The 25603-nt window shown below is 41.4% G+C and overlaps 1 protein-coding gene across 1 annotated transcript in view; it reads left to right on the plus strand.

The window, feature by feature from the left end:
* The window catches only part of ENTPD5 (ectonucleoside triphosphate diphosphohydrolase 5 (inactive)), a 326640-nt gene that overhangs the window by 67317 nt on the left and 233720 nt on the right, over positions 1–25603 (plus strand). The window lies entirely within an intron of this gene.

The raw sequence follows: 25603 nt of genomic DNA on the forward strand, positions 1-25603 counted from the left end.
AGGAGGGTGAGTGAGATGCAGGCTCTTTCATCTAAGCTGCAGTATCTCACCATGTTTCCAGACAAGGTGGTACTAGGAACTCGTGCCTCTTTCCTCCCCAAGGTTCACCTGGGTCAGAATATCACCCTGCCCACCTTCTTTGCTCCACCACGTTCCTCTAAAGAACAGGAGACACTCCACCAGGTGGACCCAAAAAGAACATTGTCGTTCTACCTTGACCACACAAAAGAGTTCTGGGTGGATGACCAACTTTTTGTGGGGTAAGTGGGAGCAAAGAGGGGTTGGGTAGTGCAGAAACTAACCATTTCGCACTGGGTCATTCTCTGTATTAAGATCTGCTACACACTGGCCAAGAAGCGGTCTCCTGAGGGCTCATTCTACCAGGTACAAGGCTGCTACTGCTGCGCTAGCTCGAGGTGTTCCAGTCCTGGATATCTGTCAGTCAGCAATGTGGGCTTCATTGCACATGTTTCCAAGACATTACTGCCTGGACAATCCTTAGAGACGGACACTTTGTCCAGTCATTTTGCAGGACTTTTTAGTGTAAAGAAGATGTGTCTACAGCCCATCACCAGGATGTTATGGCTTGGGTATCTAGTCTAAGGTAAGGAATCTGCAGCTACACGTCTCTCAGATGAACAAGTTACTTATCTTCGGTAACGCATTATCTGGTAGAGACAATGTCTAGCTTCAGATTCTTTACACCCACCCATGCCTCCCCGCTCTGCAGACAAGTCTAATAGGGTCAGGGATTGCCCGTTTCAGGGCCCTAGTTTTTGCACAGAAAAATTGTTGGTTCTTTCCATGTCTCTGCGCTTCTGGCGTGGTAGTTTTTGGAAAAGGAACTGACGTACGAGTGCCTGGGTGGTGCCTTTAATAGGCGACCGTGACGTCATGAATGACGCCAATGACGCCATGCGGATTTAAACAGCGCCACCCAACGGCGCACCCAAGGGTATTGCTCAGCAAAAGCTCCGGATTCCAAGCTGACGCAGGGTAATTCTAAGGTAAGGAATCTGCAGCTAGGTAGAGTCTCTACCAGATAATGCATTACCGAAGGTAAAAAAAAACCTGTTCTTTAATCATGTTATATTCCCTTTCTCCACTGTTCTCAGCTTCTAACCTTTTGCACTATAAACGAAGTGTATAACGTGTATAGATGCTCATCACTGAACAGTGGATGGGGGACAGTTATATGTAGTGTGAAAAAAACATACTTACATAGCAAGTTATTTTTAATTAACTTTACTGTGGATCTATTTCTTAAATACCATAATGTATATTTTAGTTTTATAATACAATTGATATGCATGAATCATAGTGATAGCTGAAATAATATATAAAGACAATATAAAGACACCATCCTTGGTAGGCCGCATTATGTCATTAGATCTCCTCTTCCATTAAGCAAGAGTAGTCCATGCACGGTGTAAATCTTCTCATATGTATGAAGAACAGCTGAAAACAAGTTTAGCATTATACATTTTTCTGTTCAGTACATCCTTGTCCTGGTTTGCAGTTTCCGTTGTATGGTTTTAATTCATTAGTACCTCCGTTGTTTTCCTGCAAGACTAAGTTCATTTCAAGATTTGAAATAGATTGTGAAGACATCACCCTTGGTAGGCGTTATGATGTCTTATTTTGTATTAAAAGTCCTAGAAGAGCTTTATTCAGTTTTTTACATAGTAATCCTTGTTAAAACTTTGGTTCAAGAAACAGAAGGTAAGAATTTGGTAGTTTATAGGGCAATCTCTAATTGAATATAAGGCTACTATCATTACACTCTGTCCATCCAGATTTGTTTTTTAAATAGATGGTGTAGTGTCCAGATGTAACTTTTCAGTCTTTCATGAAAAATAATGGCTATGCAGGTATGTGTTTTTCAACGAATAGAAATTTGTCCAGCTTTAAAACTAGTAATTTAAGTTTCTAATTTAGTTCCTTCTGCATTGCAACGCTGTAACATTAAGATGGTATGCCTGCCCGTTTTTCTTATTTTCAGAGTAGATAGCAGCTCTGACTTAAATTTTGTGTAGGTATTATTCTTTAACGTATCTTTAAACAATTTGTCAAAACTGACAGTTTAAGAGGCTGGTAGAGTCCTGTAGATAATTCGTTCTGAATCTATTTCTGTTTTTGAAGAAAAGGAACAATTTTCACAATTATGCTGCCAGGAGTAACTTAGTCCAAATAGGTCATCAGATCTCTTGTGTACCAAGCAGGACCATCAAGAATTCTTGTGCATCTTCTTGGGTGTTTTGAGTGAAGAGTACAGATGCAGTACACAGATCTGTAAGATCTCTAATAAAAGATGCACAACATGTTTTTGTTCTATCACTGCACAACTGTTCTAACAAGCTAAAGAGTGCTATATAAGTTCATGAACCAGAAGAGGTAAAGAGAATAGTGCATTGAGAAGTACATTTGAATAGCAGTTGACTCCAGAGATGTTTGAGAACTGGAAACCTATAATTTCACCACCATTTTTAATATTCTTTTTCTCCAATACTTCTTCTCCTTTTTTTCTTCTTTTTCTCAGGAACATCACTGTGATCATTAGACGTATTTGGTTTCAGTAAGATTGTAGGCTTTTTGTAAACTGGCTGCTGCTCTGGATGAGAAGCATACAGGCTTCCCAAACGGTTGTACTCCACTACACAACTGAAATCAGCATTTACTTTACTGCCATCAAACTCAATGAGATACAAACTGAACAAAGTTCTAAAGCGTGACAGTGCTACATAAGACCTACCTTTCTTCAGTACAGTGCTATCAATATTAATAAGTGCTGCATCTACACTTAGGCCTTGAGACTTCTGTATTGTTACAGCATATACTAGAAATGTTGGAAACTACTTCCTGCCAACATACAAGTGTTTTACAAGAAGGGAACACACAACCGACCTTGATATCTGTTTTACACTTTCAAGATCTTCACATTGAATTGCTATATATTGTACCTTATTTTTGTTTGGATACAAAATGAAATCAATTATTTTACCCATGGCTCCATTAACTAATCCTTCTTCAACATTTAAATTATGCTGCAAAATCACCGTACAGTTCTTACAAACACGTAAACACTTTTCTAATCCTACAGTTTTGAAAACAGACTTTTCCAAAGATTTGAGTTTTGATTGTAGTTTTTCACTCAACACTATTGTCATTCCTTGGTGTTCCATTTTAACAATTGATACTCTTTCACCAGTTTTAGTAACTCTTCATTGAAAGGGGTACATTCTTGAAGAGTAGGCATTATACGCACAGTAAATTTTTGTTGTTGAATGAATTCAAACATCAGCTGTGCTACAGATGATTTGGAAGGAAATATGTTCTTTATAAGTCGGGTTTCCAAGCAATGGTTTCCTTCTTTTGACAGTATTCATACTCTAATATGCTTCAGAATATTTCCATATTGTATGTCAGATGCTTGACACATGTTTCCAATTAGTTTTTGTACTGGAATTTCAACCAAATGTTCACATTTCCAATGCTTCCCAAAGAATTACGAGTTTCTTCACGTAAGACTGTCTTAAACACAGGCTGTCCTTTCACGGGGGTGAGTTGTAACAAATCACCAAAAACAATTGGAGGCTTTCCTCCAAAAAGGACATCATACTCTGTCTTCAATATCTTTTGCATTCTTAAATGTACAAAGGCGAGCATTAAGCTTGAGACCATGCTCACCTCATTAACCCCTCGGGTGCCCTGGAAGAGATGGTTACGACGCTGCCGTGGCGCTCAGGCACCAGGGACGTAACCATCTCGTCCTGCTATGGGCCCTCCCATGGGCAGGAATGGAAGGGGAATCTCTTCCCTTTCCTCCCCTGCCCCCCCTCCAAACTCCCTCCTCTCAGATCCCCCCATGGCATCTAATGACGTCAGTATGCAATTGCGCGCTGACCTCATCAGAGGCTGCCCCCACTGAGCTTCAAGCGTGGATCGAAAGAGAAATACATAAGTATTTCTCTTCCAATCACGTGTAAGGGGTGAGAGAGGCATCAAAGGAAAGAAAAGGCCTTTCCTTTCCTTTGATGTCTCTCTTAGCATTTCTGCTGCCCGATTGTGAAGCGATCGTGCAGCAAAAATGCCCACTAGACACCAGGGAATTGTTTTTTTTTTATACTTCCATTTTTTTTTATTTTAGACGTGGGGAGCGACCCCTTAGGCAAGGGTCCGTCCCAGGGGGGAAAAATCGTTTTAGGACATTTCTGCCCCCAAGAGGGGCAGATCGGCCTATTTTTATTAGGCCAATGTGCCTCCAGGGGGTGCAGAAACCACTAGACACCAGGGGTTTTAATTTTTTTGCATCAAGTTCACGCAAGGGAACCGACCCCTTGGGCAAGGGGCACTCCCCTGGGGGAGGGCAAATTTATTGCCCTTGGGGCAGATCAGCCAATTTCTATTAGGCCGATCTTCCCTCAGGGGGGCAGAAACCACTTAGGCACCAGTAATTGGTGTGTGTGTGTTTTGTTTGGGGGGCAGCCCCTTGGGCAAGGGTCGCTCCCCATGAGTGCACATTACTGTTGGCCACATCTACCCCCATTGGAGGCAGATTGGCCTATTTTTGGACTCCCATCTGCCCCTAACGGGGGAGAGGGAAAAAACGCCCACCAGGGAAGATCTTCTTTTTTTTTTTTTCTTTTTTTTTTTTTAAAAGGAGGGTGGGGGTATGGCCATACCCCCACCCCAAATAAATGCGGGCAAAGTTGTTCTGCCCACAGGTGGGCAGATGGGACAATTACCCCCGATCCATTCTCCGAGGGGAGGCAAAAAGGCTACTAGATGCCAGGGAATAAAAAAAATAAAAGAAAATAGTGGGGTGGTGGCTACCAACCAGTATGGGCATGGTTATGCCCCCACCCCACCTGAAGGGGTAACAGTTTTTCTGCTCTCCCCCACTCACACAAACATTTTATCCCACGGCAAGCAAGAGGACATTTGATTGTTTTGGTTTTACATTTGGGCCAGGAAAGCTTATCTAACTCTCAAAATCGTCCCACTTGGAATGGTGAGGGCTGCACTTTTTGGACTTTGGGACGCAGCCATGTAGAAAAATCCACTCAACCTAGACACATCTGAAAACTAAACATCTGGGTGAGTCCAGGGTGGTATGCCTCACATGCACCCCGCACCATTTTCTTACCCACAATGCCCTGCAAACCTCCTGCTGGAAATCACACATTTTCCCCACATTTTTGTGATGGAACCTTCTGGAATCTGCAGGAATCCACAAAATTCCTACCACCCAGCATTGTCGCGTCTATACGATAAAAATTCTGCCCCACTTGTCAGCCTAAAAATGTTTTTTTCCAAACTGCCCTTTTGGACCCGCTTTGGTTGCCCCTCAATTTCGACATGTTTTTGACTCTTCCCTATCACAGGCACCTGGCCCACCTACACAAGTAAGGTATAATTTTTACCGGGAGACTGAGGAGAATGTTGTGTTCCAGGAAATTTGTCCCAGTGCCATGATCCCACACAGAAATATGGGGAAAATTTTATTTTATTTTTTTTAATCTAAATTTGAGGTTTACTGAGGATTCTGGGTAAGAAAACACTGGGGAAGCCATGCAAGTCACACCTCCCTGGACTCCCTTGGGTGTCTAGTTTTCAGAAATGTTTGGGTTTGGTAGGCTTCCCTATATGGCTGCTGACCCCAGGACCAAAAACGCAGGTGCCCCCCTGCATAAACAGGGTAGTTTTGTATTTGACAATTTTGATGTGTCCACATAGTATTTTGAGGCATTTCCTTTCGCGGGCACTAGGCCTACCCACACAAGTGAGGTACCATTTTTATCAGGAGACTTGGGGGAACTCCGGGTGAAACGAAGTTTGTGGCTTGTCTCAGATTCCAGAACTTTCTGTCACCGAAATGTGAGGAAAGGGTGTTTGTTTTGCCAAAATTTGAGGTTTGCAAAGGATTCTGGGTAACAGAATCTGGTGAGAGCACCAAAAGTCACTGCATATTGGGTCCCCTAGGTGTCTAGTTTTCAGAAATGCACAGGTTTGGTAGGTTTCCCTTGGTGCCGGCTGAGCTAGAGGCCAAAATCCACAGATAAGCGCTTTGCAAAAAACAGCTCTCTTTTCTTTGGGAAAATGTGATGTGTCCATGTTGTGTTTTGGGGCATTTCCTGTCACAGGCACTAGGCTTACCCACACAAGTGAGGTATCGGGACACTTGGGGGAACGCTGGGTGGAAGGAAATTTGTGGCTTTTCTCAGATTCCAGAACTTTCTGTCACCGAAATGTGAGGAAAAGTGTTTTTTGTTGTTGTTGCAAAATGTTGAGGTTTGCAAAGGATTCTTGGAAACAGAACCTGGTGAGAGCCCAACAAGTCACCCCATCTTAGATTCCCCGAGGTGTCTAGTTTTCAGAAATGCACAGGCTTGGTAGGTTTCTCTTGGTGCTGGCTGAGCTAGAGGCCAAAATCCACAGATAGGCACTTTGCAAAAAACAGCTCTCTTTTCTTTGGGAAAATTTGATGTGTCCAGGTTGTGTTTTGGGGCATTTCCTATCGTGGGCACTAGGCCTAGTCACACAAATGAGGTACCATTTTTTTTCGGGAGACTTGGGGATCATGGAATAGAAGAACTAGTGTTACTGCCCCTTGTCTTTCTCAACATTTTTTCCTTCCAGATGTAAGACAGTGTGCAAAAAAAAGTCTATTTGAGAAATGCCCTATAATTCACATGCTAATATGAGGACCCCGGAATTCAGAGATGTGCAAATAACCACTGCTTCTGAACACCTTATTGTGTGCCCATTTCGGAAATACAAAGGTTTCCTTGCTACCTATTGTGCACTCTATATAATTCAGCAAATGAATTGCTGTTTACCCAGTATAGAATGAAAACCCGTTGCAAGGTGCAGCCATTTATTGGCTCTGGGTACCTGGGGTTCTTGATGAACTTACAAGCCCTATATATTCCCGCAACCAGAAGAGTCCAGCAGACATAACGGTATATTGCTTTAAAAAATCTGACATCGCAGGAAAAAGTTACAGAGTAAAATGTGGAGAAAAATGGGCTGTTTTTTTCCACCTCAAATTCAATATTTTTTTATTTCAGCTGTCATTTTCGGTAGGAAAACCTTGTAGCATCTACACAAATACCCCCTGCTGAATTCAGAATGTTGTCTACTTTTCAGAAATGTTTAGCTTTCCGGGATCCAGCATTGGTTTCACACCCATTTCTGTCACTAACTGCAAGGAGGCTAAAAGAACAAAATATAGTAGAAATGGAGTATGTCCCAGTAAAATGCCAAAATTGTGTTGAAAAATGAGGTTTTCTGATTCAAGTCTGCCTGTTCCTGAAAGTTGGGAAGATGGTGATTTTAGCACTGGAAACCGTTTGTTGATGCCATTTTCAGGGAAAAAACACAAGCCTTCTTCTGCAGCCCTTTTTCCCATTTTGTTTTTAAAAACAAAATATTTGCTGTATTTTGGCTAATTTCTTGGTCTCCTCCAGGGGAACCCACAAACTTTGCGTACCTCTAGAATCCCTAGGATATTGGCGCTTATAGGGACAAAAGGTTATGGGGGCCTAAGCGCGAACTGCCCCAAATAGCCAAAAAAAGGCCTTGCACTTGAGGGGGAAAAGGCCTCGCAGCGAAGGGGTTAATGATTAAAAGCTTTAATTTCTTCAAGACTCTAGAAACTTAGTGACAAGCTTTTCCAGATAACCTTCGGTACCCCACTTTATTATTGTGTACAACAGGGAGCATAAGTAGAAGATGTAAGTTTATTCCTTTGATATTGTGTGCAGCCAATCCATTAGGGGCTATTACTTCACATGATAAAATTAAGTCTGTAGTCTTTTGCAGTTAAGTTGTTAGAACTTGTATTAAAAACCTGTTTACAATGCCAGCTTGTCTGCTGACACACAAAAGAATTCGCTTAAAATTTTAACATTTACATTGATTCTTTTCACAGAGGAATCTATATTCTATTTTTTTCTTTAACTGCCATAAATATTTCTTTCTGCTCTTCATTGAGTCAACATTTTCTTCTCTTCCTTGTTGCATTGCTGTCTCCACCTCATTCATCGCTATGGCAGCTTCTTTTTCGATTACGGGCAGTCCAAGTGGATTTTGACTGAGAGGTCCAGAACTTTGACTGCTTTGAGAACTATTCCTTGCTATCTCAGTAGCACTTGTTTCCTCTTGTTCAGTTTCTTCATTTTAACATTTGCAGGTAGTTGTGATATATTGGACACTTGAAAGAGTCTTCATAGCAGTCATACTGTCCAAGTAACTCTGTTTCAGAAGTGCTAAATAGAAAGATTATTTTTTCTCAGCAGTTTGGCAAGTAAGTTTCCTATCGTTTATTAAGTTACCTTTTGCATGCCAAACCAAATAACCACCGCAACCAGCTACACCGTATTTGCCTTCATCAGTGCTTTGCGAAACATTTTTTTTTTGTACCTATAGTGCTGCACAGTTTCATAAACACACATATTTTCGAGGTGTGGACTTCTTCTTGGATAGTAGGAATCCAGCATATTTGTCTTTAAAATATCTCTACTCTCTGGGTCAAACTCTAAGTACTGAAGTTATGGATAAGATTTCAAGGCTCTGTTTCACGTGTTGGCAAGCCTTCGCCTAACCCAAACACTTCCTCTAGACTTTGAAAGCAAGCTAGCTGAACTCAACCTATTTCATCAGTCAAATGAGCTTATCTCTGTATGTGAGAGCATTTTCAAGCTGAAATAGTATAATTTCTTTGATAGAGATTTTTCTGCAGAAATCTCCTCTCGCGATTTCTTCAACAAGTTTTTTCTGACTTTGTGATGTATGAAGTGACATAGCGAGCAACAGCAGTGTAATTGTCAGCAACAAACTATGTCCATATTTGCATTCCATAATTTCAGAATGTCAAGATTATAATTGTTACTATATTTGGAGACCTTTGATCTTTTCAGATTATATGTATGTTTTGGTGATTTTCTTGTCAGTATATGCCTCGCTGCAGATAAAAACCTATTCACTCTTCCTTTTGAAATGATAGACTTACGAAATTTAAAACAATACCTTGTATAAAACTTCCCTTTGCTGTTTTTAGCTTTTTGTTATTATTCTCATCTGGGATACTACATGTAACATACTATTCCATGAAAGACCGTACACACACATCAGTATCAGTTCCAAGTTTTGGTGCATCCTTTATCCATAAGAGCATGTGTATATAACACCTCTTGCCTGGTATTCTTTTCTCCCCCAGAAAATCTGTGACTTCTCCAAGAGCAGGATTTGTTTTATTCCATATAAAACTCAGCATTGCTTAAAACTTGTGATTGAAATACCTGCATACATTAGCAATGATCTGAAGAGCAAAGTTCTCCTACTGTCTTTAAATGGATATCCATAATATTAGAGTGTGCTTGTCTTAGCAATTCTAGTAAATACTTTGCACAGCTAAGTGTTGTAACCCAAGTAGGTCGACCTAGGTTGCGGGGCATACCTTTAGGTTCTCCATGACATCAGTAACAGTATTCATTAGTCCGACGTTGATGTGCCATCAAATTAATTAAGTTGTACTCCAGAATTTTATACTTACCTTATATTTTATCAACAAACCCCCTTGCAGAAAGATTTTGCGGATTGACTCGTATCTTAAGAATATGGCTCAAAGCATAAGAGAGTCCTGATAAGTCACTGTCAAATAACAGATAGGATATGTAGGGAAGACATTGTCAAAACCTAGGGTCCTCTGAATATAGTCTTGTTAACCTAAATTTAGCTGCTGGTATTTGCATAGGTCTCATCATAGCGGCCACCTACTCCTGTTGGAAATAGCTGTGGAAAACAGCAAGCCTCTAAACCTTTTCCCACGCACACTCGTTGGAGCTCCTCTAACATGTTATATTTAAAACTGATCAATGGCATCCCCAACACCGTCTTTTGAATGAAGTGGATAAATACTATAGTGTTCATATATTTCCTATGACTTCTGCTTATCCACTTTTTCTATTTGTCCACTTGACTTTAGTACTTTGTCATCGATGCAACTTACAGCTCCAGTAATATTAACATTTTTGGAAAATACATTATTTTCTTTCAAATATATTGTAGATTTTTTTTACTTTATTCATATCCACTAACTCTTGCCCAATTTTGGTGGGAACTACATTTACTAGAATAATAAGTGGTTCAACTGCATCTTTTTCAACACCCTCAGCATCATTTTTTTTAAATCTAGAGATAAATACACAACTCTTAAGTCCTTTCTGTAGTTCTGTTGGTGGCAGTTTCTATGTTTGTGGCTCCAGTCGAATGATTGCTTGAAATGGATGCACAGTTTGTATTAGAATTGATTCATACTTATTTAATTTATTAAGTTCTTCTGGAATTGGTACTAGTTCTAAACTATTATAAAGTGCTCTATCTGCATTATATCATTTTCTAGTTTGTTATAACAATACTTACATATTGTTTCCTTTGTGTCTAAATTAAAGCGCTCTTCTGTAAATAGATATGCACCAAATTCCTTCCACTCATCATTGCTCTTTTGCACAGTTTTAGAAAATAGAACTACATTACGAGTTTGTTTTTTGTAATGAGTTTGGCAGCAACAAATAGAGACATACTCCGGTTTCTTATAACACAGTGCAGTGAACTTTTCTATCTCCTGTGTACATTTTTCAGTACTCATCTCTGTATCCACTTCCTCTACAGCTCTTGACAGTTCCTCCTCATTTTCTCTATTATCTTCTTCAGGCCTGAAGCAACGAAACTGAATATCTTCAGAAACTTTCTCAACTTCTGCCACACTACCATGTAAAGAGTACTATTCAAGTCTCCTATACATAAAGCTGGAGGTTTTACATAATAAAGTATCCTAACTAAATTACACATTTTTTAATGATGCACAGCTGACACTGTAAAGTGATGAAGTGCTTCTACACATTTTCATTGAAGGGCATGCCAATCAATGTCCATGTACGTTTGTGTGGACTTTTTAACTTTGCATGGATCTAATTCTTGAAGCATTTTAATGTTCTGTTTGAGGCTCCTCCGTGAAAATTCTGTTAGGAAATGTTTGAATTTATTAATTGGTTCCTGATGGACAATACAAATACTGCTACACTTCCACTTGTACAAAGGAGCCTCTTTACGCCTTCCTTGTACTTCTTCATCTATTACTTGTTCTACATTCCTAGTAACTATCTGTTCTTTTTCTATGGGAGTGCCATCCTTCACTTCATAGCAATGGCCACTTGTGTCAACTATATGCACTACTGTGTTCTCTTGCAAGTAGCTTCTTCATTAGAAATGATTCTGTGCTAGATATGTGCATCCTTTCACCTTTAAAAACTTTACAAAACTTACATTTGTTAATAAGCCTTTTTCTTAATGTTCTTTTCCTCCTGCACAGTACTGTTTTGTCTAGTATCTTCAATCTGTTCAATATTAAGATAAATTATTTCCTTTTAGAACAAATGCCTTTTCCACTGTACTCTCAATATGTTGTTTTTGCTTAACTATAGCACTTCTCCTCTTATGCTTCATCTTTTTTAGCAAGTTTGTATTACTCTAGTTTGAAACCTTTTTTCTCTTATCTCCTTAAACTGTTTTTGTCTCCAAGTCAACTTCTTTCTTTCCTTATTACATTTTCTACTTTTAAAAGCATGTAGTCCTCTCTCTTTATTATTTGATTGACAGCTCCTCTTTTTATTCGACAAATTGTTTTCAGTTTGCAATTTTCTGTATACTTTTTTTAGACTGTCCTTAGTGCTCTTACCAGCTGTTCTTGTTTCCTGTCCACATTCTGTACTTTATCTGTCTTTTTACTGTCACTTTCAATGATGTAGTATTTTTTCCTCTCTTTCGTTCTTCATTCTCTTTTATTAGGCATTCTGATTCTTTTTTCAGTACAACTGAATATCTGCAAGTCAAATGAAAAATAAATTTACCTCTACCGAAAACAATATAAAATTACGTACTAGAACCAATTAGCTCTACCAGTGTATTCATTACTAAATACATGTGTCTTAGTGATTAGATAATAGAGTAATAAATTATTTCTACTAAGAGTAGAGTTCAAAACTTTATAAATGTATTTTTTATATCAACTCAAGATAGGAATACAAGTGCCCACTCAACCTCTGCTGTAGCATTGTGAAGTCCTGTTTTAAGGAGTAGTTGTCTGTATAGCTATCTAGTTTGTGTTAGTACCTAGCTACATAGCTTAGGGAGCGTATGAGTCCCTCATTAGTGTGCCATCAGATGTTCAAGTGAATATGAAAGTATATCACTGCCTCTTTTACTGACTCTATGGATCTGTAAATGTGACTCTAAGTGACTCTATGAATAGCCTACTCTTTGTGTTGGTAAGTACAATAGTATGTTACTCTGTGTGCAATTCAGTGTGATACTACTGGCTACCTAACTACTACCTAGATATGTGCATGAATTTATAAGTACACATCTCTCACCATAAAATTGTGTGTGTCGCTGTGAGACTGGGTGTGAGAGTGGGTGTCAGAATGTCTGGGTGTGAGAGTGTTTTGGTGTAAGACTGCTGTTGACAGTCCTTAGGTGTGAAACTGGGCGGGACAGTGTTTGTCTGAGTGTGACAGTGTCTGGCTGTGGGCATGGGTGTGAGAGTGTCTGTTTTATTATGAGAGTGGGGGTGAGATTGAGTGTGAGAGTGGCTGAAGAGTGTGTTGGTTTGGGAGTGGCTGTGCAAGTCTCTGTTTTGGTATGCTACTGAGTGTGAGAGTGTTTATCTAGGTGTGAGAATGGGTGTTAGTGTGTGTATCTGGGTATGACAGTGAGTGTAAGATCCTCTGTATGGATGTGATACTGGGTGTCAGAGTATCTGTCTAGATGTGAGACTGGGTGTGACAGTCTTTCTCTAGGTGTAACAATAGGTGTTTGTGTGGATGTGAGAGTGGGTGTGAAAGTGCCTCTTTTAGTGTGAGAGTGGGTGTGAGGTTGTATCTCTTGGTGTGAGAGTGTATGCAACAGTGTCTCTTGGTGTGACAGTGGCTGTGGCAGTGAATCTGCCCTTTGGATTAATAGCTATATTGTTACTACATTAGCTTGAACACTGCATGTATAAGTGAGTACAGGACTCTGCAAGTGCATCTGTAAGTCAGTGAAACTTAGAAGGATATGTACAATTTTTAAAAAGAAACCACCCTGCTGTATCGTCTACCTATATAGTGACTGGGTGCTCTGTTTTGTCTAGTAAAATGATACTCTGAGGATTGTCAAGCACACTTTTTTATGGAAACTCTACCTCACAGTAAAAGTGTCCATTTACATTCTGCATTAGTAGGCCTGACCCATGTTTAAAATAGTACTTGTTTAGATAGGTGAGTAGGATATCTCAGGATTACTCTACATATCTGACAGAGAGTAGCATTACATCTGTCAGTGTTCATTGATATGTTTAAGTAAACAAGATCAATGCAGGAGTATGTAACTCAGTGTACAAGCAGCTGCAATATTGCTGCAAACATAACTGCTGCCTGGGTGTCTGCATGAACAAGTACAAGTGTGTGTGTGTAAGTTGTGGTATGGCTTGTACACTGCATATAAGTGAGCATAAAAATCTGCAAGTGCACATCTAACTCACGTGAAACTGAAAAGGCCATATTCATTTTTTAACATCAAAGCACCCTGCTCTACAGTCTACTTGTAGCCTAGCTGCGTACTGAACTTTCTTTAGTAAAACAACAGTTAAAGGATTAACAAGCAGGCTTTCTAATGGCAAATGAAGGTAACAATAAAACAGCACAACCAGTTTCTATAGAAGTAAGCCTGAGCCATATTTAAATAAGTACTTCTCAGCATGTGAGAGTAGGTTACGTCAGTAATTTCCTGCATATCTGAGTGAGCGTATTAGTTCCGCTATGAGTTTCCCAGCAAAGTCTGAGTAAATATGGTGAGTTGAGAGATATGTATGTCTATGCTACTCACTCCAATACTGTGTGAAATATAACTGCTGCCTGAGTGTGTGCATGTTTGTGTAATTGCCTCTCTTACTCTTTGACTGAACGTGTCAGTGCCTTTATCATTTTATTAATAGATACAGCACTTGGCGTATGGCCTGGACACTCAGTATATGTTTGAGCATAAGAAACTGTACGTCTAAGTCAGTGAAACTTACAAACATATGTTTTATCTTTTTAACCAAAATAAATCCTTCTCTATAGTCTGCCTACATCCAAATACAGTGCACAGTTTAATGATTACTGACAAGAAAGTCCGTCACCTCAGCAAATTACTTTCCTCTATAGCTTACGTATAAGCTCGCTGAGGGTGCAGTCTTATGTGCTAAAATAGAACTACAGTCTTTCTTTACTAATAATTCTAAATTTGATTATTGTTATAACATAGCTATCGTTTATATTGCTTTTAGTGGTTGTGGACATTCTGGTCATTCCCATTTATATTAACACATTATTAATTAGAATACATTCCACAACACGGTTAAGTGTCTCTGGTATTGTCTGTCAGAACCAGTTCGAATTTCTTCTCATTGAAAGTATACAAAAACCTAGTAATAGAATGGTATTCCACTTTCACGCAATGGAACCATGAATGGCAACCTTTTCAACTTTGTTTTCAAGGTTACACAATCACAAAGCAAATCAAAGTCTCTCTTTCGTATCTAAGTTTTGCTATGCATCTTTTGATTTGATTTTGCACTTAAGCCTTTCCAACACTCCTGAAAAGATAGCACAATTTGATACCACTTTTGACCAGATCCACAGAATCTCCGCAGTGCCCAGCATGACCCTGGTGTAAGTAACTTCGTGGATGGATCTGCAGATTTGTGCGGGAGTACCAAATTCATTTTCCCAATATATTGTAAGACACTACCATATACATTCTTCTTTTAATAAAATAGTTTATTCACAATAAAACATTTTTTACAAATGTTTTTCAATAGAACTGCAATTACAAAGTCACAGTCTAGTCACCCCATCCTGCATGTTGTTCTTAGCTGTGCTATAATGGTAACCTACTTTGCAACCTTTCGTGCAGCAGTAGATCACAAGTTCATAACATTTTTCAAAGCACCATAATCTCTTTGAAATAAATCAAGTAGACCTGGTATTTTTTTTCCAAGTATTCACATAACTCAAACATTAACAGTGTTCAGTTTTCTTTTCTCAGAAAATCACTACCTATCTTCATACACAAATGTATTTATACGAACCAGTGTGAGTCTGGGTGTGAGAATGTCTGGGTGTGTAAGTGTGTGTAAGACTCTCTTGGTGTGACAGTGTCTGTGAGATTGCCTGTCCAATTGTGATGGTATCGTGACAGGGTAAATCTGGATGTGAGAATCTCTATGGGTGTCAGAGTGGGCGTGAAAGTGACTCTCAGGGTGTGAGAGCTGTTGTGAGTTTCTTGGTGTGAGAGTGTCTGTCTGGGAGTGAGAGTGGGTGTGAAAGTGTCTCTCGGTGTGAATGGATGTGAGAATGTCTGGGTGTGAGAGTGGGTGTGAGACTGTCTCTTGTTTTGAGAGTGGATGTGAGAGTGTCTGATTGTGAGGGTAGGTGGGAGAGTGTCTCTCTGGGTGTGGGGATGCTTCTAGGAGTATGTGAGTGTGAGAGTGGGTGTGAGAGTGCCTGGGTGTGAGTGTCTCTCTTGGTGTGAGAGAGTGGATGTGAGAGTGTGTCTGGGTGTGAGTGGATGTGAGAGTGTCTGAGTGAGAACATGTGTGAGAGTATGTGAGAGTTTCTGGGTGTGAGTGAGTGTCTGGGTATGAGTAGGTCTGAAAGCGTCTCTGGGTGTGAGAGTGTCTCTCAGTATGAGAGTGGATGTGTGATTGTCTCTGTGGGTGTGAGAATGCATGAGAGTATATGGGTGTGAGAGAGGGTGTGAGAGTGTTTCTCTTGGTCTGAGAGTGGATGTGAGAGTGTCTTTCTGGGTGTGCCAATGCTTGTGAGAGTGTGTGAGTATGATAGTGGGTGTGAGAGGGTAGGGTGTGATAATGAGTGTGAGAGTGTCTGTCAGGGTGTGAGAGTGTCTCTGGGTGTGAGAATGGTTGAGAGTCTCTGACTGTGAGAGTGGGTGTGAGTGCCTCTCTTGGTGTGAGAGGGTACATTTGAGAGTGTCTGGATGTGAGAGTGTCTTTCTGGGTGTGAGAATGCATATGACAGCATTCAAGTATGAGAGTGGGTGTGAGTGTCTGGGTGTGAGAGGGAGCGTCTGGGTGTGAGAGTTGGTGCAAGTGTGTCACTGGGTGTGAGAGTGAATGTGAGTGTCTGTCTAATTGTGAGGGTGGATGTGAGAGAGTGTCTCTGGATGTGCGAGTGGGTGTGAAAGTAAGTGTGTGTGTATATATATATATATATATCTCCAACAATTCCTTCATGATTTTTAAGGCAGACAGCACTCCACGAGTGAATGAACGAAAAGTTTTATTACTCAAAACAGGAACGCGTTTCGGCGTTGCCGCCTTCGTCAACCTGCGGGCAGCCATTTTGGCCCTCTTTATATACCATGTGATCATGGTAACAACATGTATCAATCAATTCACTTGCAGAAACACAGTAAATAAAAAATACAATGAATGAAAAAAGAGACAATACCTGTGACAATCACCTCCTGACCTGAACTTATTGAATAAAAACATTGTTTTAAATTTGAAAAGATATGTTTGATCTATTAAACCAACATTGTGAACTAGTCACATTGGCGACAGGACGGAAAAAACAATAAAATCCAATAATTACCAAATCATTAATGGCTTAACTAAAATATTTGGGCATGACTTTTTTTAGCCTGAAAAAAAGAGAATCATATTGCAATTATATACTTGATATTCATGTAATGGCATCCTTATTACTCAACTTTCTTTTAAATATCAATACAATACTTCCTATTCTTTCTTCCTGAAATGAACATTAGAATGGTTGTTAATATATATATGTAAAATACAAATATTTCTATATGCAGGCCATCCTTATGTAATCCATCTCCATCACAATATACAGATACTCACGACTATACATGTTATCAAAATCTTCTAAACAGGGCATAATTTTATTTTTTTTAAACATTAATACAAGTGTATGTATAGTTCCTCACTAGAATTTTTCCCTGTGGTTCTCTGGTATCTAGTGCCAGTATGTATCTAGACTCTAATTTTCTCAGATTTTTCTCCCTGTCACCTCCGCAAATATCTTTTCTTATCCCATCTATTACACTATACTTCACATCTTCTACTCGTCCTTCATGAAACTCATGTATGTGTCGGGCAACCGGGTAGGAATCATCTTTATTGAGGATAGCTCTGAGATGTTGTAATATCCTTTTGTGTACTTGCAGTTTGGTACTCCCTACATATAATTTGGAACAACTGCACTCTAAAATGTAAACAACATATTCACTCTTAAAATCGTATCTTCCTTTGATGGTATGTACTGTTCTATGCCCTTGCACAATGGTTTTGATATTTTCACCATTCTTGCATGCCTTACATTTGGCACATTTATAAAACCCATCTTGTAACTTAAACCAACTGGTTTTCAGAGTTTTACGTTGTCTCACACGCGGTGGTGCGCGTCAGAATCTGGCACCATTGGCGTTCAGGCGCGGCAAGGAAATGCCATTCGAAGTGTTCCCCCATATATATATATATATATATATGTGTATATATGTGTATATATATATATATTTTTTTTTTTATATATTTCGCAAAATCTGTGGAGCTGTTTTCCGATTTACACCAGGGGGCGTGTTGGACCCCACAAATGGATCAGCGGGTTTCCGTAAACAACAAAAAAAAACATTAAGACTACCTCATGACATTAATTACTGTTTTCTCCCATATAGATATACCTAAATGGGGGTCAGGGAACCTCTATCTTGACCCCTTTATCTCCATTACAGCCCCCATTTCGGCCCTGGGAACAGTTCCCCCCCCAAAAAAAAGGGCGGCTGCAACTTTCTTTAAAAGTTGTGGCCAGCCAATCAGATTCCTGCTGTGTGAGAGAGGGTGTGAGTGTCTTTCTAATTGTGAGAGTGTCTCACTGGCTGTGAGAATGCTTATGACAGTATATGTGTGAGAAAGTGGCTATGAGAGTGTCTGCCTGGGTGTGAGAGTGGATGTGAGAGTGGATGTGAGAGTTTCTATGAGTGTGAGAGTGTGTGTCTCTGGGTGTGTGTGTCTTTGGGTGTGAGAGTGTCTGTGAGAGTGGGCCTTAGAGTGCCTGAGAGCGAGTGTGGGAGTGCTTTTCTGGGTGTGAGAGTGGGTGTGAGTGTCTCTGGGTGTGAAAGTTGGGTGTAGGAGTGTGTGAGAGTGTCTGTCTTGTGTGGGAGTGGATGTGAGTGTGTGATTATGAGTGTGGGTGTGAGTGAGTGTGAGAGTGAGTGTGAGTATCTGGGTGTGAGACTGGGTGTGTGTCTCTCTGAGTATGAGAGTGACTTTGAGAGCCTCGCTGGGTGTGAGAGTGGGTGTGAGTGTCACACTTGGTGTGAGAGTGTCTGTCTGGATGTGAGAGTGGGTGTGAGAGGGTCTGTCTAATTGTGAGGGTGGGAATGGGAGGGTGTGTCTGGATGTGAGAGTGGGTGTGAAAGTAAGTATATATATATATTTTTTTTTTTTTATATTTCGCAACATCTGCTGATTTACACCGGGGCTCCCCTGGGCCCTGCAGATAAAACTGCAGATTTTAGCAAACTACAGAAAAATTGTTTAAGACTATCTCAAGCCACTACTTAATGTTGTAGATAAACCCCCAAGGGGCCAGGGAACCTCTACCCTGACCCCTTTATCTCCATTGCAGCCCCCATTTTGACCCCGGGGACCGTTCGCCGATAAAATAAAATGGCGGCTGCAACTTCCTTGACAAGTTGCAGCCAGATTCTTCCTTTTGCTCGTGATTCCATGGATCGATCCACGTAGTATCTGGGTGCCCAGATATCTATAATCTTCTTTAATATCTGTAAAACAACTGAATTTATTTACAACAAATCACAAAAAGCGTGGCTTTCTGGACCAAGAGCTGGCTTTCTGTGAGATTTGGGGTAACTACATTCAGTGGTTCGGGCTGTAGTCGTATTCAAAAGTTAGAAAAATCCCATTGACATAGAATGGGGAAAATGTGTTTTGGAGATCCCCCGTTTCTCGGCCCCCACTGGACGGATCACCCCAAAATTTTCCAGACAGTAGCTGAACTGACCAACGTATACGTTTTGAAAGTGTTGTGAAGATTCATCAAACACCACCAGAGTTATTGGTAAAACAATAAACTCTCCATCTATGGAAAAAAAATGGTCCTAACTATAACTACCTAGTGGCGACTATATATATATATATATATATATATATATATATATATATATATATAGATATTAATCTGTATGGAAGGAAGAGGACTATTCATGAAACTGGAGAACATATATATATATATATATATACACACATATATTTTGGGGGGTTTGAGGTGGTATGAGCATAGGGTGGTATGGGTAACTTCTAGGGGTGGGTAGGGGTATTGGGTAGTATGGGTATCTTTAGGGTTCAAGGGTGCATAGCGGTGTAGGGTGGTAGAGGTAATTTTGAAAAGGGGAGGTTACCCCCACATAAAGAAAAAAATCTATAATTAATTTTAAAAAAAGGTTGGGAGGTTTGGAGGGTCCCCCTCCGCCACCCCAAAAAAACCAAAATAATACATATATACATAGGGGTTTAACTTACCTTAACTATACTTACCTTGGGAGGTAATTTAAAAAGGGGAGGTTGTGCCCCCTCATATAAAAACAATTTTACTTAATTTAAAGAAAGATGGGGAGGTTTAGATGGTCTCCCTGAAAAAAAGAGAGAAAAAAAATCATATATATTTGGGGTTTAACTTACCCTAACTATAATTGCCTTATGTGATAAAGGCTTGGCAGTTTTGGATTGAAGCAGAGTGGAGAGCACAGTCTTCATAGAGCTCATCCATACACAACGGATGAATTACCAAGCCTACCGATTTCCATTAGAAAGCCACTTCCTGGCTGAAAAACAAGTGCTTTGCAGTAAGGTCACTATGTGGCAGCAGTGCGACATGATGAAAGTACCTCAAATGTTTATGGAATGTGGGTGTTTTGAAGAAGTGATAGTGGTCCAACTGGCCCTTTTTCTAGTCTGGCTTGACAGTGCATCTGTCACCAGACAGTTAGGTGATTATCATCAGGAGAGGGGCTTTAGGTCCGTCTGCATGTTGGGAGCCAGGGATACATATTTTGATTGGGCAGAAGTTGTGTGCTTCCACAAAAAAGTACTTGCACTCTACACAGCTGTGATAATTTTGTTTATTTATCCAGCTACCTGACCTTGAACTTATAGGGGCACACACATGCTATTGCAATGCTACTAAAGTGTCATAGGTAACTAGATAATTTATGGCCTTTTTCTCTAGCAGCAGCACAAATTGGAGGAGGTCAGTCATTAACAAACATGGATTTTCAGGACTCACTTGACAGTGCATTCATAAGCATTGCCAATACTTGTTATTGTCTGGCTTGACAGTGCAGCTGTTACTAGACAACTATGTGAGCTTTACTAGAGAGAGGCTTTGGCTTTACCCACATGTTAGGGTCTAGGAGTACAAGTTTTCATTGGGCAGAATTTGTGTGCTTCCACAATGTGCTTGCATTCCACACTGCTGTGATAATTGTGTTTATTTGGCCAGCAGTTTGAGATTGAATTTACAGGGGCATGGGACATGACATTGTAGTGCTATTGAAGTGTCTTAGATTGTATTGCCAGGGGCTCCATTGACAAGGCAAACAACAATGGGAATAGTTCCCCATTCTATAGTCCCTATTTCAGATACTAAGCCATCTGATCTTTACCTTGGAATGAGTTCTGTGTATAATAATTTTATCCAGCTTTGAAAGTTGTGGCCAATCCCCATTCGGTCCAGGACACCCAACATGTGCTCCCAATATAGTGTCTCAAACACTTTTTTAATGTCCAGTGCCACCAGTGCGCCGTCGATCTCAAACCTTTCTGTAGCATGTATCACATGACTGAGCCTCCTTATGTTCATGAATGCTACATCCTGGGATAAAGCTTAACTGTCCTTTATGTACCAGCAATCCCACTGCTCAGAGCAGTCAGTTTGCTAGTACCTTAAACAGTATTTTCATGTCCACATTTATCCAAGAAAAGGCTTATAAGGTCTCAGAAACTGTGAGTCTCTCTTCAACTGGTAACCTGCTTCATTATAGAACTCAAGAAGCTTCTCTGGAAGCTGCACTTGAAAAAATTGATAAAATTCTGCTGGGGGTGCACTGTGCCATTATTGGCTTACCCCCTTGCATTCCACGGATAGCCTCTATTATTTCCACTCTTTGGAGGTCTTGCTCCATTTCTAATATTTGGTCTTATGTGAGACTTCCCTTGGCCATCAACAATACCACAACAACTTGTCGAATGCAAGGAGGCCGTGGACAGGATATTTGGTACCTGGCCTGATCTCTCTGGCGTATCTTTGGGCTCTAAGAATCTGAGGTGGCCTCTGCTGGCAGATTCCTTTACGATGCTGATTTTGCCATTCAGCCTCATCTGGGTGTCTACCCTGACTCAGGAAACAGTGCCCAAAGACGATGCCTTTCACAGTGCCACGACCACCACCACCTCATCCTTTAGTGTCACACCAGTACCAAAGCCACTGGTGCCGAAGAGGAAGCCAATAGTCTTTCCGGACTCAGACGATCATCAGCAGTAACCTCACTGAGGTTTCAACCACTTTGGCAATCTCTCCGCTCAGATCCCGAAACATTGCCACATCAGTATGATGATCCAGATGTCAACAATGACGAAAGTAAAATCTGTATCCCCAGCAGCAGCTACAGAGGAATCTGACTCGTGTGCCACTGTTATATTGAGAGCAGCCGAGGTCTTTGGGAATGATTTAGAGTTTGTCCGACATGATACTTAGTCACAAGCATGATGGCTATCATGATATCGATAAGCTGTAATGGGATCATAATATGGTGGACGGAGATCCATCCCTTTTTTGATGAAGTAACCCCCTCTGCCAAACGTTAAATCAGGCACTCAGTCATTATATTACCATCTACCGAAGTCAAAACCCATTTCCTTGTGGTGTCCTGCATCCTGGAGCTCAAGATCCTCTCCTACAACACAACTGAGCACCCGGGGAAAACCAGGATCTTAACTCTCAGTTATGAGGCAGATTGCAGGTTGGCATGTACTCTCCTTTACCACCCTATTCCTCAGTCTAGTGATGAAGGCCTCCACAAGTTGATTAAACCCAAATGTATTTCCAACCACCACATCAGACAGAGTCAAAATGAGTGTAGACATTCAATAAAAGAATATTCTCCGCAGCCTTTCTTGCATTCAGGTCAGTGAACACTAGCTGCTTTCTAGGGAGGTACTTGCATGCTTTATGGAACCTGGTGGTAGAGATTTTGCCAAACATGCAAGATGGCATCTGGTCTGACCTTCAAAACCTTATACAAGATGGCCAGAACCCAGCAATGTACTCCACCCCCTTGGGTCTGGGCACCACCAACTCCTTGAGTAGGGCAACCGTGACAAGTGTGGTGGTTTTGCTCAACAGGGTTTTTGAGTGACATCTAACAGTCTCCTATGGACTTGCTATTTGATGGGACAGGTCTCGTCAAAGGTAAGGCGGACTAGGATGGCCCTGTCTGTATGGCAGGTTGCTCAGCTGTTTCACCCATTTTGAGGCTTTGGAAGGGGATTACAGAGGAGGCAGGTTGAGCCTGTGTCACAGCAGGCCTCCCAAGCCTTTCAAGGCAGACGAGGGGGAGGCTGGAGATCTGGCTGTCAGCGTCTTGACCCCCAGGAGCAACAACCTACTCAAACCCCCACCCTTCCCCTCTGGAGCCTCTGAGGGAAACTCTTTAATTTTATCTTTAGCAGTGCCCGATTACAAAGAGGTTTTAGCTCCCTGTGTGGAAGAGCATCACATCTGACCAGTGGGTGGTCCAAACTGTCCAGAACGGTTATTCCCTCCTCTTTCTGACCACACCCCCTACACGGCAACACCTTCCTGTGGACCACTTGTCTTTACTCCAAGGAGAGGTTCAAGTTCTCTCAGACAAAGGGGCAATAGTTGGTTCAGGCTCCAGAGATAGGGACTGGTTGCTATTCTCATTTTCCTTTCTTGTGCCGAAGGACTGAGGCCTCTTAAACTTCTTCCATCAGACTTACAAGTTCAAGATGCTCACTCTGTCCCAAGTTCTGTTTGCCCTGGATCCAGGAGATGATGGTTGCATTGGACCTGCAGGACTACTACACATTCCAGCCCTGCAGTACCACAGACTCTACCTGCGGTTTCAGGTAGACCATGAGCACATTCAGTTTTCGGTGCTCTCCTTCGGCCTTAGCAGTGCGCTTCGAGTGTTCCTGAAAGTGATGGTGGTGATCACTGCCAGTCTGCAGAGATTGGAAATACCAGTCATCCTGTACCTTGATGACTTGCTGTGAAAGGCAGGCTCACCTCAACCAGCCATAAATCAACTCTAGAAGACCCCTAGTTTATCATCTTTGGGTGTTTCCATCAAAGTGCTGAAGTCACACCAACTTCCTCACAGAGGCTCCATTTCATTGGAAACATTTTATACTCAGTGCTTGGTTGGGCCTTTTTTGTACCCCAGGGAGTCCAAGACACTTGGCAATATGATCCTGATGTTCCAACCTTCGAACTGGGTCTCAGTGAGAGTGGCAATGGAGCATCTTGGCCACCTCCAGCCTGCTTGTGAGCCACACCAGGTGGTACATGCGGGCTCTGCAGTTGGATTTTAATACACCGTGGGCTGCACACCAAAGGTACCTGTTGGATCACATATAGGTGTCTGAAAAGACCTGCAGTAGTGGTTGCTAGATTTTAGTTAGACCCTCTCCCTACACCCAGACCTAGAGGTGATAAAAGATGCATTGTTGCTGGGTTGGAGGGCATCTGGTAGATGTGAAGACCAGAAGACTCCTGCTTCTGATGGAATCTCACCACCAAATCATCTTGTTGGAGCTGCAGGTGACATGCTTGGCACTAATAGCGTCCCTCCTGTCAATCAATGGGGAACGAGTGCAGGTTCTTACAGACTACACTACTTCCATGTGGGATAAACTGGGTGAAATGGGGTTGTTAGTCCTGTGCCAGGTGGCTTAGTGCCTTTGGGTGTGGCAGAATCTTCAGCGCATCCCCCTGATGGTACAGCACGTGGTAGGATCTTTTTTTGCTGGGACGGGCAAACTTAGCTGATGTTGCCTAGCGGTTCATGAATGATGGCTTCACTCAAGGGTGGCCCAAGGCCTTTCCCAGCATTGGGTAGAACTCTGGCTTGATCTTTTTGCCACCACAGTGTCAGTTTCTGCAGGCTGGAGTTCTCAAGGCAGCTCCTTTGGAGACGCCTTTCTGTTGAAGCTCGGGAATGCTTGTTCACCTTTCCATCTCTACCTCTTCTGCCCAGAGAGAGAGTGTGGTCTGGCCATGATTATATGTTCACTGCTCCGGCTGCCCCTTCAGTGGGACCTCTTGTAGCAGCAGTGCAAGGTCCTGCACCTGAGCCTGCACAACTTAAACCTTCATGTGTGAAGATTGAGTGGGAACAGATAACTGCTGTCTTCTTCTTGAACTAGTAGGTTTTAAACTTTCAGCCAGGGGTTCCCCCTACCCTGACTTTTTAGGCATGATGCTGTGGGAAGTTTCTCCAGCAGTGTTCAGTCTCTACAGGCACAGTTAGGTGACATTTTGTTATTCTGTCCTTCTTTAGCCCAGCAAGGCCTTGATGTGGCAATAGTTAAAGGTTATTTGTTGGCCCTTTTGGTCTTTTTACGTCTTCCTGACCAGCCATCTCTTTTAAAATCCCCTGTAATGTTGTGTTTCTTTAATGGTCTGATTGATATGTTCCCGTCCGCACCATATCTGATACTGCAGTGGGATCTTAATTTGTCTCTCACTTTTCTCATGTATGCACCATTTGAACCAATGTATACATTGGTCAACACGATTACTTCAGTTTGTCATGTGAGTGAATTACAACTTCTGTTGGTCCAACAGCCATACATCAACTTTTTTCATGGCAAACTGGCTCTTCTTACAAAAGGTGCTTTTCTCCCGAAGGCTGTCACTGCCTTTCATATAGGGCAGTCCATCACCATACTAGCCTTCTTTACCTCGCTTCATTCCTCCAATGCGGAACAGCGACTTCCCCTAGAACTCAAGGCCCTAAGCTTCTATATGGACTGCTCCAGAGAATATTGGGTGGATGAACAGCTATTGGTGAACTACCCTGGGATGAATATGGGAGAAGTGCTACAGAAGAGGACTATATCCAGATGGATTGTCCTGTGCATCAGATCTTTAATGGGCTGGCCAAGAAGGAGCCCTCCAAAGTCCTATGCGCTCATTCCACCAGAGTGAAGGCTGCGACAACTGCACTGGGGGGCAGTGTGCCAATCTTGTGAGGCTGCTGTGTAGGTGTCAGTTGTGGTGGGACATGCATTTTGCCCAGTCTATAATGCAAGATTTCCTTTTCTGAGTCATTCAACCGACCCTCTTCCTGGGATGGTGGCACTTTATTTAGTCACAAGTTGAGGAATCTGAGGTTAGAAGTATCCACCAGAAGAACAAGTTACTTACCTTTGGTA

This window comes from Pleurodeles waltl, chromosome 9 (genome assembly GCF_031143425.1).
Source record: "Pleurodeles waltl isolate 20211129_DDA chromosome 9, aPleWal1.hap1.20221129, whole genome shotgun sequence".
Classification (NCBI taxonomy): domain Eukaryota; kingdom Metazoa; phylum Chordata; class Amphibia; order Caudata; family Salamandridae; genus Pleurodeles; species Pleurodeles waltl.